This window comes from Chrysemys picta, chromosome 8 (assembly GCF_011386835.1).
Source record: "Chrysemys picta bellii isolate R12L10 chromosome 8, ASM1138683v2, whole genome shotgun sequence".
NCBI classification, from domain to species: Eukaryota; Metazoa; Chordata; order Testudines; family Emydidae; genus Chrysemys; species Chrysemys picta.
In genome coordinates, this window is record NC_088798.1 from 18,541,506 (window position 1) to 18,557,077 (window position 15,572).

Consider the following 15,572-nt stretch of genomic DNA (forward strand, 5'->3'; position numbering starts at 1 on the left):
CGTTTTAAAAAAAAACTACAAAAACAATAGAGTTCTTGGTTAATGAAAACTGCAACAAATTATCCATAACAGGAGGCAATTGTGCCTCCTTGCACAATTTGCAATACACAGGCGTTAAGTTCACTCACTGTTTTTTCCTGCCGTAGTAAGTACAGCTGTGCAGTTTAAAGGGATGCTTTTCTTATCCGTGTTACTAATATCAGTGAATACAATTAAAACTTTTAAAATGTACTATTCACCATGTATGCTGCCTGTTTTTTTTTTCATGGTGTGAAAAATTGTAACTTCCTGGTTTTCATGTTTAAATCCACACAATTAACTTTTTTTAAAATAGTTTTCTCTGAAAAGTTAACAGTGATTCTTGCATGCATAGTAATTGAGGTTCAGAAGAAGCCAGTATAAATAATTAGTGTGTGCCCATTCATCCGCTATTAGCTGTGTTTTGGGGGGAAATATTGCACACTAGTTTTATCTGAGTACAAATATTATGTATCCTCAATTCCTAATTCATTGTGGAAAAATAGCTCCCTACTCATGTAGTGTACAACTATCTCAGCTGGGTTGTCTGCTTAGTTTTAAATGCTAAAGCTTAAATCTCATCATCCCCTCTACAGGCACATATGGCTTGAAAGGCAGTGGAACCAGTGCAGTTCTGCTGCATGGGGGCAGGTTAGGGCACATCTGTGCAGTGAAGTGAAGTGTACTGTACTGTGGAGCTGTGCTGTAGAGTGGGCTCCATCTGTGGCAGCAGAGACTTCTCTGTGGTTCTTTTTTTCCGGGTGGAGGATGGTGCTGGGGTATGACCGGTAGCTGTGACCACATGAACCTGTCAGTTTATCTCCTATGTAGTGGAGTGAGTTAGTTCATACTAACAGAAAAGTCTGCAGTGAAACATGGGCTGCAAGGCAACTAGAGGCATGGGAATAGATCTTGACAGTGTCATGCCCCTCATAGTTCTCCCAGCTCTAGGCAGGGGAAATAATTTGGGCTTCTTAGAGCTAGGCATTATGGAACTGGTTCAAACTTGGCTGCTTCTGGAAGTATTTTTATTTTTTCTAAAATAAAAACTTGTGCCATTTCTTCCTCTAACATATAAATGGTAAACTGGCATTGTAACTTATAAAAGAAAATATTCACTTTAGGAATGAAACCTTTTATATGCCGTTTCATCTCCGAGCCAGTGTTTATGGCCAAGTTGTGAACCCTTCAGAAACAGGCTTCATAATGAAAAGACTAACAGAGCCAGGGGTTGAATTTCAGTGGTGTCTGTTTGGGGGAGTTCATTTCCCCCTCACTAACAGAGCAGTGGATTATGCTCAGTGCACGCAAGCTAGGGGCTACTTACCACCCCTGTATAGAATTTTCAGTGAAGATCCCAGAATCTATTTCTTTGGGTATCAATATTAGCTATTCACTTTCAGGTGTGAAGGTGGGTAATTATGTAAATACCACTTGAATTAGCAATAGCATTCTCTTATTCCTCTATCTCTTCCTACTTTCTCTTGCCTCGCTTCTCTAGGGCTAGATCTACACTAGAAGAGGTTTTCTGGTACCTGTGCAGGCAAACCCTCCTAGCATTAACACTGCTTATACTGGCAAAAATGCTTTTGCTGGTATAGCTTAATTGTACCGGTTTCCTGAGCATAATTAGCTATACTGGTACAAGCATCTTTATGCAGCTATAATTGCATCTGCACTAGGGCTTTGGTGGTGCAGAAAACACTGCAGACCTAACCAATGTTGATACACTAGCAAAAGTTTCTACTGTAGGCCTTGCCTAGATCTCAGTATTTTTCCTCTTACGGTAGACTGTTCACGTCCCTTTTCCACTTCCTCTTATTTTTGCCTATCTTTCCCTCTACCACCTTATTCTCCCCCCCCCCCCTTCCCATTTTGAGTTTTTGTTCCTTCTTCAATCCAGTCACTTTTCCTTCTTCCGTTGTCACACTCCTTCCCTTTCAATGTGAGTTTCTTCTTCTCCCTCAAGAGGTTCACACTGGAGCTCCTGCACAACAGCACAGAACTTGTGGTGCCCAGGAACCATTTGGAATGGATAAGTGTGCAGCAGTTCTTGTTGGGTTTCAATCTGGAACTGCTGGCCTCACTGGAGATGTAATTCTGTGCAGGAGCAGAGGTGTGAGTTTCCCCTGAAGTATTCTTACTGAGGTAACTAAAAATTAGAGGGACAGGAAGATGTGGGATGCCTGCAGTTTCCATGTCCAGTTTACATTCCTGAGAGCTTTGACTTCATTGGCATTAAAAGAGGTCTTGTGCTAGTTGTAATTTAAATGGATACAGCCAACTTCGGCATCTTATATGCTAAGACTGCTGCCTGTTACACTAAGGGCATGGCTACACTTGCAGAGGTAGAGCGCTGTGAGTTAAACCAGCCCTCGGAGAGCATAGTATGGAAATTGCTGCAGTATGTCCACACTGTCAGCTGCAAGTGCACTGGCGTGGCCACATTTGCGGCACTTGCAGCGGCATTGGGAGCGGTGCATTATGGGCAGCTAACCCACAGAGCACCTCTTCCCATTCTGGCACTGTGGCTTGTGGGAAGTGGGCGAGGGGTGCGGGGCCTTCTGGCTCCTGTCCCACACCCCGTGATGCATCGCTTCGCATCCCAGCAATCCCCGTGCTTCCGTCCACATTTGGCGCCATCTTTCAACTTTTTTGTATTGCACGCTCTGTCTTCCCTTTCCGTCTGTGGGAATGGAGCCTGAAGTGCTGAGGAATATGCTGATGGGTCTCACCAGCACGTCACGTTTGGCAGTCAAGTTACTCCTTAAGATTCAAACTCAGAGTTAGGAGTCCGAAGATATCGTCTCGCGTAACGCATATGACACGAGATTGCTTGTGGCATTCACAGACATGCTCACCACCATGGAACGCCGCTTTTGGAGGAAACAAGCACTGAGTGGTGGGATCACATCATCATGCAAGTCTGGGATGACGAGTAGTGGCTGTAGAACTTTCGGGATGAGAAAAGCCACTTCCATGGGACTGTGTGATATGCTTGTCCCCACCCTGCGGCGCAAGGACACGACATTGAGAGCTGCCCTGCCAGTGGAGAAGCGGGTGGCTATTGCAATCTGGAAGCTGGCAACACCAGACAGCTACCGGTCAGTTGCTAACCAGTTTGGAGTGGGAAAGTCGACCGTTGGAATCGTGTTGATGCAAGTTTGCAGGGCCATTAATCGCATCCTGCTCAGAAGAACCGTGACTCCGGGTAACGTGCATGACATTGTGGCTGGCTTTGCACAAATGGGTTTCCCTAACTGTGGAGGGGCGATAGATGGCATGCATATTCCAGTTCTGGCACCAGCCCACCTAGCCTCTGAATACGTTAACCAAAAGCGGTATTTCTACATGTTTCTCCAGGCGCTTGTGGATCACCATAGGCGTTTCATTGACATTAACGCAGTCTGCCTGGAAAGGTGCATGATGCACGCATCTTTCGGAACACTGTCCTGTTCAGGAAGCTGCAAGACGGGACATTTTTTCCCAGACCAGAAGATCACTGTAGGAGAAGTCGAAATGCCCATTGTGATCCTTGGAGACCCTGCTTACTCTTTAATGCAACGGCTCATGAAACCCTACACAGGGAGCCTTGACAGCAGCAAGGAGCAGTTCAACAACAGGCTGAGCTGGTGCAGAATGACAGTGGAGTGTGTTTTTGGCCATTTAAAGGGTTGATGGCGCGCACTGTATGGGAAGCTGGACTTGGCCGATGGTAGCATCCCCGCGGTTATCCGCGTGCTGTACCCTCCATAACATTTGTGAAGGGAAGGGTGAAAGATTCACTCAGGCATGGAACTCGGAGGTTCAACACCTGGAGGCTGAATTTGAACAGCCAGAGAGCAGGGCTATTAGATTGGCCCAGCATGGGGCTGCAAGGATTAGGGATGCCTTGAGGGAGCAATTTGAGGCTGAAAGCCACCAGTAATGTTTGGTGCCCTGCACGGGAGCGAAGTGCAGTGGTTCCCATGTTAGTATGAATCTGTGTTTGCTGCGCTGACTTGCAGTGTCTGTTGCTTTTCTGGGCTAAGGAATCTTTTACTTAATGCAATAATAAAGAATGTTTTCAGAGCCAAAAAAGCCATTTCTTTTAAATAAAATTCATTTATTGAAAAGAAACACACTGCTTGAGAAACAGAAAGGGCAAGGGCGTGGGGTGGGGAGCGGTTCAATCACAGATTTGCATATGTCGTGTTTTCATACTCAGCCTTCCTGTCTGGAGTGCTGTGCAATGAGTGCTGCGTTTCAGGATGGCTATACTGCATGGTGATAGGGGTTGAGTGCAGTGGGTAAGGGTCATAGTTTGCAGGGCTGGGTGGTGAAGCTACAGGTGTTGGAGGCAGCTGGTGGTGATAAGAACCCGGATGTTGGAGAAAGTGGGTTGGAGGTGACATGGGGGCACAAGGGAAAGAGTTTTGGGACAAGGGCTGCAGGGCGGGGTGGGTGTGGTAGTGCTCCGCCTGCATGGCTACGAGTGCCTGGATCGAGTCCGCTTGGCGCTCCATGATGCTTATCAGCTGCTCCCTGCTTTGGTGCCGGTGCACCGTGCTTTGCTGCCGGCGCTCCGCATTCTGCTGGCGGAACTTCCTTTCACTCTCCCTCCGCTCCTGAGCTTTTTGATTTTCATGAAGGGACTTCTGCATTACTTCATGCAGCATGTCTTCTTTACTTCTACATGGCGTCTTCCTAATTCTTTGGAGTCTCTCTGCTGGTGATAACACGGACAGCTGAGATCTCAAGGCTGCATCAGTGTCCACACTGCCGCTGCAGCACTCCAGTCAGGGCGCACCCAGCGTTATGCCTCTTGTGGAAGTGGATTACCAGGAGCACTCCAGCCGTGGAGTCCGGGCTCTCTACCTGCCTTGCCAGTGTGGACACGTCGTGAGTTAGGGCGCCCGGGGTTGCTTTAATGCGCTCTAACTCGCAAGTGTAGCCATGCCCTAATTAGTATTTTCACTGTTTCCTTGTGCTTCCCTGGCCCGTTGCATCCATCTGTCGTGTTATAAGTAGACTGAGTCTAAGCTCTTTGGAGCATGGCCAACGTTTTGGTTCTGTGTTTTGTACAGCTCCTAGCACAGTGGGGCCCTGGTCCATGACTGGTGCTATGATAATACAATGAACTTTAAGAAGTGAATTGAAAAATACCTTACACTGGCCCCCAAATTACTCTGTTGACTTTTATGGTTAGGCAATCAGTTCTCTTTTTCCCCAAAATATTGTTTTCTCCTCTTACTCTGAAAGTCCTACCCAGAGAGGAAACTGACTCACTGTACAGGGGGAACAGTGAAACTGAATATACACAACCCTTAAGTGCATAAAATAAACCGAAACAGAGAAGTGTTATGCCCCTCAACTTTCAGTTGTTTTGTAACAAAAGTAGGTATAACATTCAGACAGCAGTGTGAACTTTTTTCAGTTGAGTATTTTTTTAATATGTGACCTACAGGCTGTGCTGTAGTTGTTAGATAATAAGTGCTGCCCCTTACATTGATAGGAAGGATTAATTCCTCAAATTGGAGAAATACTCATATAGCTGGATTGTCATCAAAGTACTATTTTAAAGATGGCTAGATTTCAAAACCAGAGAAATCCAGGTCAGATAAACATACTGTTGCAACACTAAGGGTGTGTGTGGGGGTGGGGCGGGGGGGGGAGGGGGACTCAAGTGTGTGAGGGTAGGGAGGGAATAGTAGAGGGGGAGATTTAAAAATTATGAATCACTAGTGACTTGTCCACTTGATGGGGTGAGTGTGCCGCAAGCCAGGGAGTAACTCAGTGTGCCATCTTGCTGTATGCTAACTGGCCATGTGGACTCCGCTGCCACATAGTAAAAGTTCCATAACTCAAAAGTTCTGTGGCACTCTTAGTGTGCATAGCAGGGTCCACGTGGTCTGTTAGTGTGTGGAATTCAGGTGTGCTGTAGATTCACACTCTAGCTTGCTGTGCAGACAAACCCTAATGCACAAGAATTCGTGGCCTGTCATGATCTAATTGTTCCTTCTAGCCTTCAACTCTATGAAGAAATACATTTTTCCTGTGGTTGGGTCTTTTAAGGCCAAGTTCTTAATGACTTTAATCCAGCAAAGCCAAATTGTCTATTTTAAAAGTTTAACTGCAATTTTTTTTTTTTTTTTTTTAAAGGAAAAGTACCTGCATACAAACGAACTGTTTCTGTGGAGGCTTACAAAAGGGGATGGGACAATACTACAGCAAACGAAAAGCACTGCTGCTCTCTATGCATTACTAGTTCAATGGGACTACTCATTTGCATAAATCTTGGCAAGATTGGGGCCTAAATTATTAGCCTTTCCTGAACTATGTTTCAGTTCTTACCTTTTCCTTTACACGAATACCATGTGCTAGCTAAAGCCATCCCTAGAGTAAGCTAGTCTGAACTTGGCCCCGTGTATTCCCATTCTGAATCTTTATGCGGTACTACTTGGTTCATGTTTTAGGTGGTGACAATCTTTTTTGCTTCCAAGAAACCTTTCCTATAGGAATTTTAATCCAAGGATCTCCTACAACTACTATGCAATGCAGGTAAGGTGTTTGTTCCACCTACCATTGAAATGCAGCCGCTTCTGGGTGTCGAGCAGCAGCTGTTAAAGTACATGACACTATACAGTTCAGGAAATGAAGACTAATACAACAACTAGGGGGAGCTTGACCAACACACTGGAGATGGCACTCCTATTTTTACCCAAAGTACTGTGATTATATTTTACTTCTCCACAAGAGGAGCTAGGTCTCAATCAAAAGACTGATTGCGCTGTTTTGTCAGAACTACATGGTGTTGAAGTTGAACTATAACATCTCTGATGGCACACCTGCCAGCACTGGTTTAGGTATACATGTTAATCAACATCCTGCTTACTAAATGGTTGTGCTATTGAAAGAAAATTCAGCTTTAAGAGTAAAGAGACTCTTAAATCTGTTCTGGCCGATATGTTGAGAAGCCTATCTTGTTGTGTATTACCTTAGTCTTGCTTGATCTGGATGGAAACTCTTTCCAAACAACAACATTTCTAGTCCTGCTTTTAAAACTAGAGGGGATGGTTCTACCCATGCTAATAATCTGATGTCATCTGGATTTCTAACTGTTCAATTATCTGTCCAATAAAGAACCTGCAGTGTAAGGAGATGGAGCTCTGCTGGAACTATCCTGTGATCTGAAGTAGCTATAGAAAAAAGCCAGAATATTTTTTATATCTGTAATGTTTACTGGCCACTCTGTTAGAACTGTTGTTCTTGGTCATCTTTGAGGCCTTCATATCCTCAATTAGTCAATAAAGATCAGATCCTGCAAAGTGCTGAACATAATGAACATTGAGAGTGAAAATGTATCTGTATTGAAGAAGACATCCTTACAACAGCAAGGAGCTGGGTGAGTAGAGAGATGGCTACAAGTGGTTCCATCTGTGTTGCTGATCACCCTCCATCCGTCTTGACTTCAGATGGTACTTAATTATGCAGGATTGAGCCCTTTCCATCCAATGAAAGGCTTGAACATTGTAATAGATAATAGATTGTAATCTGTGGAAGAATGCAGAATCATGAGTCCTTCACAGGTTATTTGTATAATGGGGTTATTAAAACTCAAGTTTAATTTTCTGCCAAAAGGCTGCATGTTTCTGAATTTTTCTGGTTTGTGAGAGTCAAATATCCTCCAAGTGAGTGGCTCGTCTATGTCTCTTACTTTAATTGCATCATTCAACTCACTGCTTCTGCTTTCTATGTCTAGCTATGCGTGATCTCTTTAAAACGTTATTTGTCTTAAAAGGTAACAAGCTTACTGACAATAGACAGCATTAATGAACGTGCTTCTGTCAGCTATCTCTGTTCAGGTGCTTGGTTAAATAGGGTAGAACCCAGGTTCTGTGTCATAAAGATACATTACAAAGCTGCTGGGATTGGGTTTTTTTTAAACAGTACTGAATTAACAGTCAAGTTAGCAATAGTACAACATGAGAAGTTGGAGTATGTTATCTGAGTATGTTGGAGAACAATAAATCTTGATGTAAAAGAGGGGCCTGAGTCATCCAGTTTGGGTTTGAGGCAGTTTAGTCAGATTCCGTTCCAGAGTTCACAGGTGAGGTTTATACTTGCTCTTCAGGTTTGGGGCCCACTTCTAATTAGGGTGGGAAAAATATACTCAAATAGTTACTAGTGACCTGAGCCATCCACCCTCGAGTACCGGCTGCTGATTCTTTCATCAGTTAGTCACTGGTTTGAATGTGGCTCAGATTGCTCATCTCTTCTCATTCTCAAAGTTCTCCACAATCCTCAAACCTTTCTACACTCTTGTGAGGTAGATAGTGACTTGCCATGGAACAGTTGTGATTAGACTAGGCGTCTTTTACTCCCAATTGTGTCCACCAGCTGGGACTGAGGGGGAAGAAAAGCAGAAAAGATCAGGCCTCAGCCAAAATTCCTTGTCCAGATCTCTATTTCATCTCTGTATGACTGGGTAAACCAATGTAGGGATTCAAAATCCAAACTTCAGGCAGTTAGGAATCCAGTGTCTGACTTTGACCCATTTCAGATTTGAGCTGCAAGCTCTCTGATCCTGGAGCTGTGGCTTGTCTTAAACTTTCCTCTAGAAGGGACTGAAAGTAGTTAGCTGTCAGTGGTGTTTTGGCCTGTGTGATAAATTGGTTTCAGCCCAATGCCTAATATGTGGGTGTCTACTTTACAAGCCCCTCATAGGTGGTCTCCTCAGAGAAATTAAGGTTTGAATGAGCATGGATCCCAAATGACTGTCTTGCATCTAGGGGTGATCATAACCCCAGTGCTGAGCCTCACTGGCATGGCAGTTCAGGAGAAACCTTTCACTATTACTGCCCATGCTTTGCTTGTTTAGTGGATTGAAAAGATAATTAATCCTCCAGGGCAGGCAAGCTGGTACCTCTCATCACTGTAAATTCAACTGTTTTGCCCTTTACAAACAACCCTTGTGTAGCAGTAAATAACCAGCTTCTAATACTTCTCTGGCTCTTTTGAAATCTTTCAGTCTCCTCATAATTAACTTTACCTGTTGGTGCTTGGATCCTGATGGACTCTTGAAACTTCAGCCAAGTTTGCCAGTTAAATGAAATAATGTGACTTGCCATATCCATTCCATTATGTAGGTAGCTAACAGCTTGGTAATAAGGGCTGCCACATAAAGGAAAGACTGGCACACATCCCTTCAAAAGAGTATTTCTCTAACAATCTATTGTAATGACTATTTTGTCATGTAAATCTATTTACACTAATGTCAATCAGAAGTCGGGAGGATGGCTCAGAGACCACTTGTTAAAATCTACCACAATACTGAGGGGAAGTTTGGGATGATCTTTCCTTCTCTCTGATGGAGCTTGTGTTCTGCTCTGGATGTTTATGGATGATCTCTGCAAGTCATGAGTTATCCTTCTTACCTAGAAAAGATCGTGCCAAGTGTAGGTTGGCTGTTTAAGGAAGCCACCCTGAGTGCCACAAGTTTTGAGGTCAGAGAATGTAATCTGATAACTTGGTTCTCTTAAAGGTAGCAAGTATTATAGACTTTAAGGCAAGAAGGGACCACCATGATAATCTAATCTGACCTCCTGTGCATTGCCCACCCACTCCTAAAAATAGACATACAATCTCTGGCTGAGTTACTGAAGTCTTTAAATCATGATTTGAGAGTAAACAGTTTTATATAAACCTTATTGGTCTGACTGTTGTACTAGATAACACTTATTAACACAGAAAATGTGTAACTAGTTGTTCACTGGCTTGTAAACTTGTTTATAAAGTCCACTTAAGAGTTTAGAAAACTTAGACTCATAGACTTTAAGGTCAGAAGGGACCATTATGATCATCTGGTCTGACCCCTTGCATGCTGCAGGCCACAAAACCGTCCCTACCCCTTCCCTTGACTCTGCTGTTGAAGTCCCCAAATCCTGTGGCTTAGTGACTTCAATTGGCAGAGAACCCTCCTGCTAGCGATCCCTGCCCCATGCTGCGGAGGAAGGCGAAAAACCTCCAGGGCCTCTGCCAATCTACCCTGGAGGAAAATTCCTTCCCGACCCCAAATATGGCAATCAGCAATACCCCGAGCATGTAGGCAAGAGTCTCCAGCCTGACCCTTGTTAGCCATTATACTATTTACCTGCCATGGCTCGGTATTCCTTGGCTAAAATCATGTTTTTCCATTAAACCATTCCCTCCATAAACGTATCTAACTTAATCTTAAAACCAGACAGGTCCTTCGCCCCCACCGTTTCCCTCGGAAGGCTGTTCCAATATTTCACCCCTCTGACGGTCAGAAACCTTCGTCTAATTTCAAGCCTAAACTTCCCCACGGCCTATGTATGAAAGAGGATATGCTTCCTGCATCATGAATCTGGTTAACTGGCTTTGTGCTGTGACTCTGCAATAGTTCATAAACTTCAGTTAAGTTAGTAATACTTTACTTGTGGCATTTGCTGGAGAAATTAATGACCACGGAGCCAAGATTTTTAAAAATACAAACCGATAGTTTGGCTCCTAAAAGAAGTGGTGCTTTTTTTAGTGCTGAGCATTCATCCACTTGAGAGGGACTGTTCATGTGCTTAAAGTTAAGACTAGAGCTATCATCTGTCTCCTCAAACCTAGGGTGCTACTGAATGTCTTTCCCACTGTCTTGATGAGAGCAAGTAGGCTGAGGATTAATTTACATAAAGCTGAACTGACTATGGTGAGATGAGGGTGGCAGCTTGGGTATTTAGTTGAGATAGTTGCCCACTACCAAGGCTTTCAATTTGGGCAGTAGAAGAAGGGGTAGCTTGGTTAGGTTCTGAGTTCATGGCAACTATGTCAGTAAACCCGCATCTGGCAAGAACGCTGGCCGGCTCCTTTCCTGTTGGACACTGTAGCGAGGCGGCCTGGCTCCCAGCCGCCCCAGAGAGGGACGAGCCCCTCTGAATGCCAAAGTGGGCGGAGCCACTGGAGCCTGAACCCACCCCCCCAAAGGTCAAAGCGCAGGACAGGAAGTATAAAAGCACCACCCCAGGTCTCAGAAGTTGCCTGGCCGCTGGAGAAGCCAGACGCTGGGGGCCTAGCTCCCGCTGGGGAGACTCCTGCAGCCTGTGACCGACCTGAGGACTGGCCATACCAGTTAAGGCCTGATGACGACCAGACCCCGGAGAAGCTCTTAAGCCTACCGGAGAGAAGCGACCCAGAGGAGCTGCCAAGCCTACCGCTCGCCGAGTACCCTGAGGAGCCCATGGTGCTTGATTCCGTGGAGGAGACCGACCAGACGCAGGTACTGCTAGAGGGGGAGGTAGGAAGTAGCCCGGGGGCAGCGGACCCTAGTCTGGCTAGGGCACACCCAGAGCCGATGTCAGTGTGTGTTACGGCCAGGATCCCCACTGACACAGCAGCAGGCTGCCTGCCACTGTTAGGCTCCGGGCTGGGACGCAGTGAAATGGGCGGGCCTGCGTCCCCCCCCCTGCTACCCCACTTACGGGTGGCAGTCTCCCCCTCGCCCCAGATGCTCAGAACCAGGAGCCTGGGCTTGTTATTGAACTATTTGCTCAGCCCTGCCTGAGGGTCTGAGCTCCAGACTGAGTGTTGCCCGCCCTGACCCAGGGCCAGGGCCTGTTCCTGAACTATTTGTTCAGCCCCTGCCTGAGGGTCTGAGCTCCAGTTTGTTTGCTGCCCCGCCCTGACCCAGGGCCTAGGCTTGTTATTGAACTATTTGCTCAGCCCCTGCCTGAGGGCCTGAGCTCCTGCTTGTTGCTGTCCCGCCCTGACCCAGGGCCTGGGCTTGTTCCTGAACTATTTGCTCAGCCCCTGCCTGAGGGTCTGAGCTCCAGACTGTTTGCTGCCCCGCCCTGACCCAGGGCCTGGGCCTGTTCCTGAACTATTTGCTCAGCCCCTGCCTGAGGGCCTGAGCCCTTGACTGTTTCCTACCTCACCAGGCTAATTCCCCAATTCCCTGGACCTAAGTAGGGAGGCGGCCTGGCTCCCAACCACTCCAAAGTGGGGCGACCCCAACCGAACCCTTCTACAGACATGGGCCTTACTAATAGTATCCAGGCCTCTCCCACCTTTCCAGTCGGACTGTGTAGTATGAGCCATATAGGGCTACACTTTAAATCGCTCTTTGCATTCTGCACAAGCTTCAATTTCATCGGCTCACTTTTAAAAGCAGAGCATCTTGCCTTGAGCCTCTGACGCTAGAATTCTGAGATCCCACTGACAACTCACTTGTTTCTGGGAATGATATAAGCTGTTGTGTTTGACTTACAAAGAACTAAATGGTCTGGGAGCATCCTATCCGAGGGACTGCCCCTCTTCCCCATGTGATATTGCTGCAGGAGAGATCAGCAGAGGCACCTGAGCTGAGTCTCCCCTCTACAGAAGAGAGGGACCTGGTAACAGGATGTGCTCTGTGAGGGGCCCCTCAAATAGAATTCACTTCCCCTGGTCTGAAATAGCTGGAACTTGTTGACCTTGAGGGTTTTGTACAAAGTCCCATCTAGTTGACCGGGCTTTGGGTGGAGAGCTGAGAGGGTTGGGGGTGGGATTTGCTTTAGGAATCTGAGATGGGAGATCTTGAGTTGATCATGTAAGTCCAGGCAGCAAAACCTGTCCTATAGGTGGGAATGTGCTACTAATGTAACTTTAACTTGTGGCAAGGGCACCTGAGCTGGGGCACAGGCATTCCTTTATCTGTGTCATTTTAAATCTGAACAGATAGTGTTGTTCAGCCTGAGTCCTCATAACCTCCTGGGAGGATGATAAATAAATACCTTCATTCTACTAATCTCTGACTCAGGGATGAAGATGATGTGGATTTTGTAAGTTGACATTGGTTTGGTCAATTCTCACTCGCAGGGTTTTTTGTTTTACTGGTATTAAAAAAACAAACAAGCAATATCTGAACTGTGTGAAGTGCCCGACTCTGTATCTCAGGCCTTGGCTACACTGGCGCTGTACAGCGCTGCAACTTGCTGCGCTCAGGGGTGTGAAAACGCGCCCCCCCCCTCCGAGCACAGCGAGTGCAGCGCTGTAAAGCGCCAGTGTAATCAGTGCCTGCAGCGCTGCACGCTTGCTCGCAGCACTGCAAGCTACTCCCCTCGAAGAGGTGGAGTACATACAGCGCTGCGAGAGAGCTTTGGCAGCGCTGTGAATTCCCAAGTGTAGCCAAGGCCTCAGTATCAAAGACATTCAGGTCAAAGGCAGAAACTCTGGGCTAGAGTCTCGGCTCAGTCTGAGCTGTATTTGACACAGGACCTGGAAGAGGTGGGTGGCGCTAGACCACTTTTGTGTTTTCTTGATCCCTGGATCACTCTTACTTACGGAGCTGGAGACTCCAGCAGGTAGGAGCAGAAGCAGCCAAAACAGGGACATTTGGACATTCGGAGAACTTTCTACAGCGTTGATTGGACTTTCTCTACTCTGTGCTGATTGGCTGTTTGCCCAACCCTCTCCCATCTTCCCTTATAGTTTCCTCACTTTGACTTCACTCCACACCTGCCCCTCTTACCCTCTTCTATCCTGTCCCCATACACCCTTCCCTTGAACGTCCCCGCTCCCTTTGCTTTTCTTTCTGTTTAGCTGATCCACACTAAACCCACCCAAAAAGAAATAACCGTGGAACTAACGTGACATTTGCTGCCATCACATGGTTAACTGTGCTTGTGCATGCTATCCCTTATCCCAAACCTGCATCTGTCTGTTTTTAGACTGTAAGCTCTTTGGGGTAGGGGCTGGTTGCTCCTATGTTGGTACAGCGCCGAGCACAATAGGGTCTCATTCTTGATTGGTCTATAGGCACTGCTGTAATAAACATGACTGAGACTACTTAGTGGATCATCTGTGTGGAGCTTTCTGGGGGGTTAGAAGAATCTGGTAGCCTGCCATGGCAATGGTTCCAGAACACACAAGTCTGTGCTTTCCTCTGTGTCCATAGGAGGAGGGGAGCATAGGCCCTTGGGGTAGATGACTTCAGGTGTCTTTAAAATCCTAAGCACAACTTCTGGCCTCAGAAAGTTGGCCATCATTGTTGTAACTTAACCATCTTAGTACACAGTTAACTGTTGCTAGTGTTGAATTAACTGTCTCTTTTCTTCATTAACGTTAGATAATTTAGATGAAGTATAAACAAGAAATCATGTAAAAGGTTACTTTGTACAGGGGAAAGTATGAGCTTATCTTGAGAAATCTGGCCATGGGAAGGTAACTGGAGGGTGGTTGAAAAATTAAAACCCTTCCCATTTGGCTTTTCTTTTAGGACTTTTGTGCTGCATTTTTTTCATCCATGCCAGTTTCTTAGCAGCTGGGCACTCCAGAACTTTGCAGCAGCTGTGCTGTGAAGATCACACTTTCTTAGAGTCTATGTGTTTGGAAATATATTCTCCATGAGCCAATACAGCAGTAACTTTCTCACTCTTTTGTCTTGTTTTCATTTAAATACCAGCAGCCTTGGCTGGAAACCCAAGATCTAATGGCAAGAAATGTAGCAAACCTGTAACCACAGCCTTGGCTTTGACAAATGTGTGATCTGGTTGGGAGAGGGGGAGGAGGCTGGCTTGTGAATGGAGGAGGGAGATGGGGCAGTGACACTGAGGAAATCATGAGGGAAGAATCTTAATTTTTTGCATTGCTTAGGTTTTGTTAATCCTCTTAAGGATTGGCCATTCCACAGGAAGACTAGCATGGCCAGCCTCATGCTACTGCTCCCTGCCCCTTCCCTTTTACGGCAATCTGACCAACGACTAAAAAGTGGCTCATGCAACTCGCTTCTGAACACATGAATGTGCAAGTTGCACATTATTACAGGCCACAGCTTCTCTATGGAGGGCAAATCCCAAATTGTCACATGGGAGGCTCAGTTATGGAGCCTGGACTCTTCGGTCAGATGGCATGCGCTGAAAGTGCTAGGGAAGGGAGTCCCTTCCATTGTTTAAAACGGCCCCGAACGTAGCTAAGGAGTTATGCTGAGGGGACTGTTTTCAAGGGCAAAGATTACTTTAACATACTGCCGTTACTTGAAGCATCACTGGAGTCTCTGGCTACACCTACAGTGCAAGTTAAATTGTAATTGCAGGGTAGGAAGCTATACCTATTGTAGCTTTAATGTGGTTAGTGCGGGTAATGGTAGTAGTGAAGACGTAGCAGCATGGGCTACCAACCTGAGTATGTACCCAGGGTCCCCGGCTGGCTTGTACTGGGGCGGCAAAGCCAACGCAGTCCTTGCTGCTACTGTTACCTGTGCTAGCTAGAGTAAAGCTAGCACGTGTGCCTACGTGCATTACAATTCTATCTTAATTTGTGATATAGATGTGCCCTGTAGCAACCGAATGAATGGAGAGAAAAACATAGTGGAATGGTATTTTCTATTTCCTACTTTTGGAAAATGAAATCTGCATTTCTGTATACTTGCTAAGGATGAGTTGTTTATGTGAGCAGTGTGAAGCTTACAATGTCCTTCACTATTCATTTCAAGAGCTTGGGTTTTGTAAATTAGATCTTGGGTAATTACATTATTCTCATGCCGCCTTAACAAGGTTTTGAAACACTTTTTTGGCTTTGGACTAGTACTG

The 15,572-nt window shown here is 45.9% G+C and overlaps 1 protein-coding gene across 7 annotated transcripts in view; it reads left to right on the forward strand.

Annotated features, from left to right (window-relative positions):
* The window catches only part of AK4 (adenylate kinase 4), a 70,120-nt gene that overhangs the window by 35,772 nt on the left and 18,776 nt on the right, over window positions 1-15,572 (forward strand). The gene's annotated exons all lie outside the window — the stretch shown is intronic.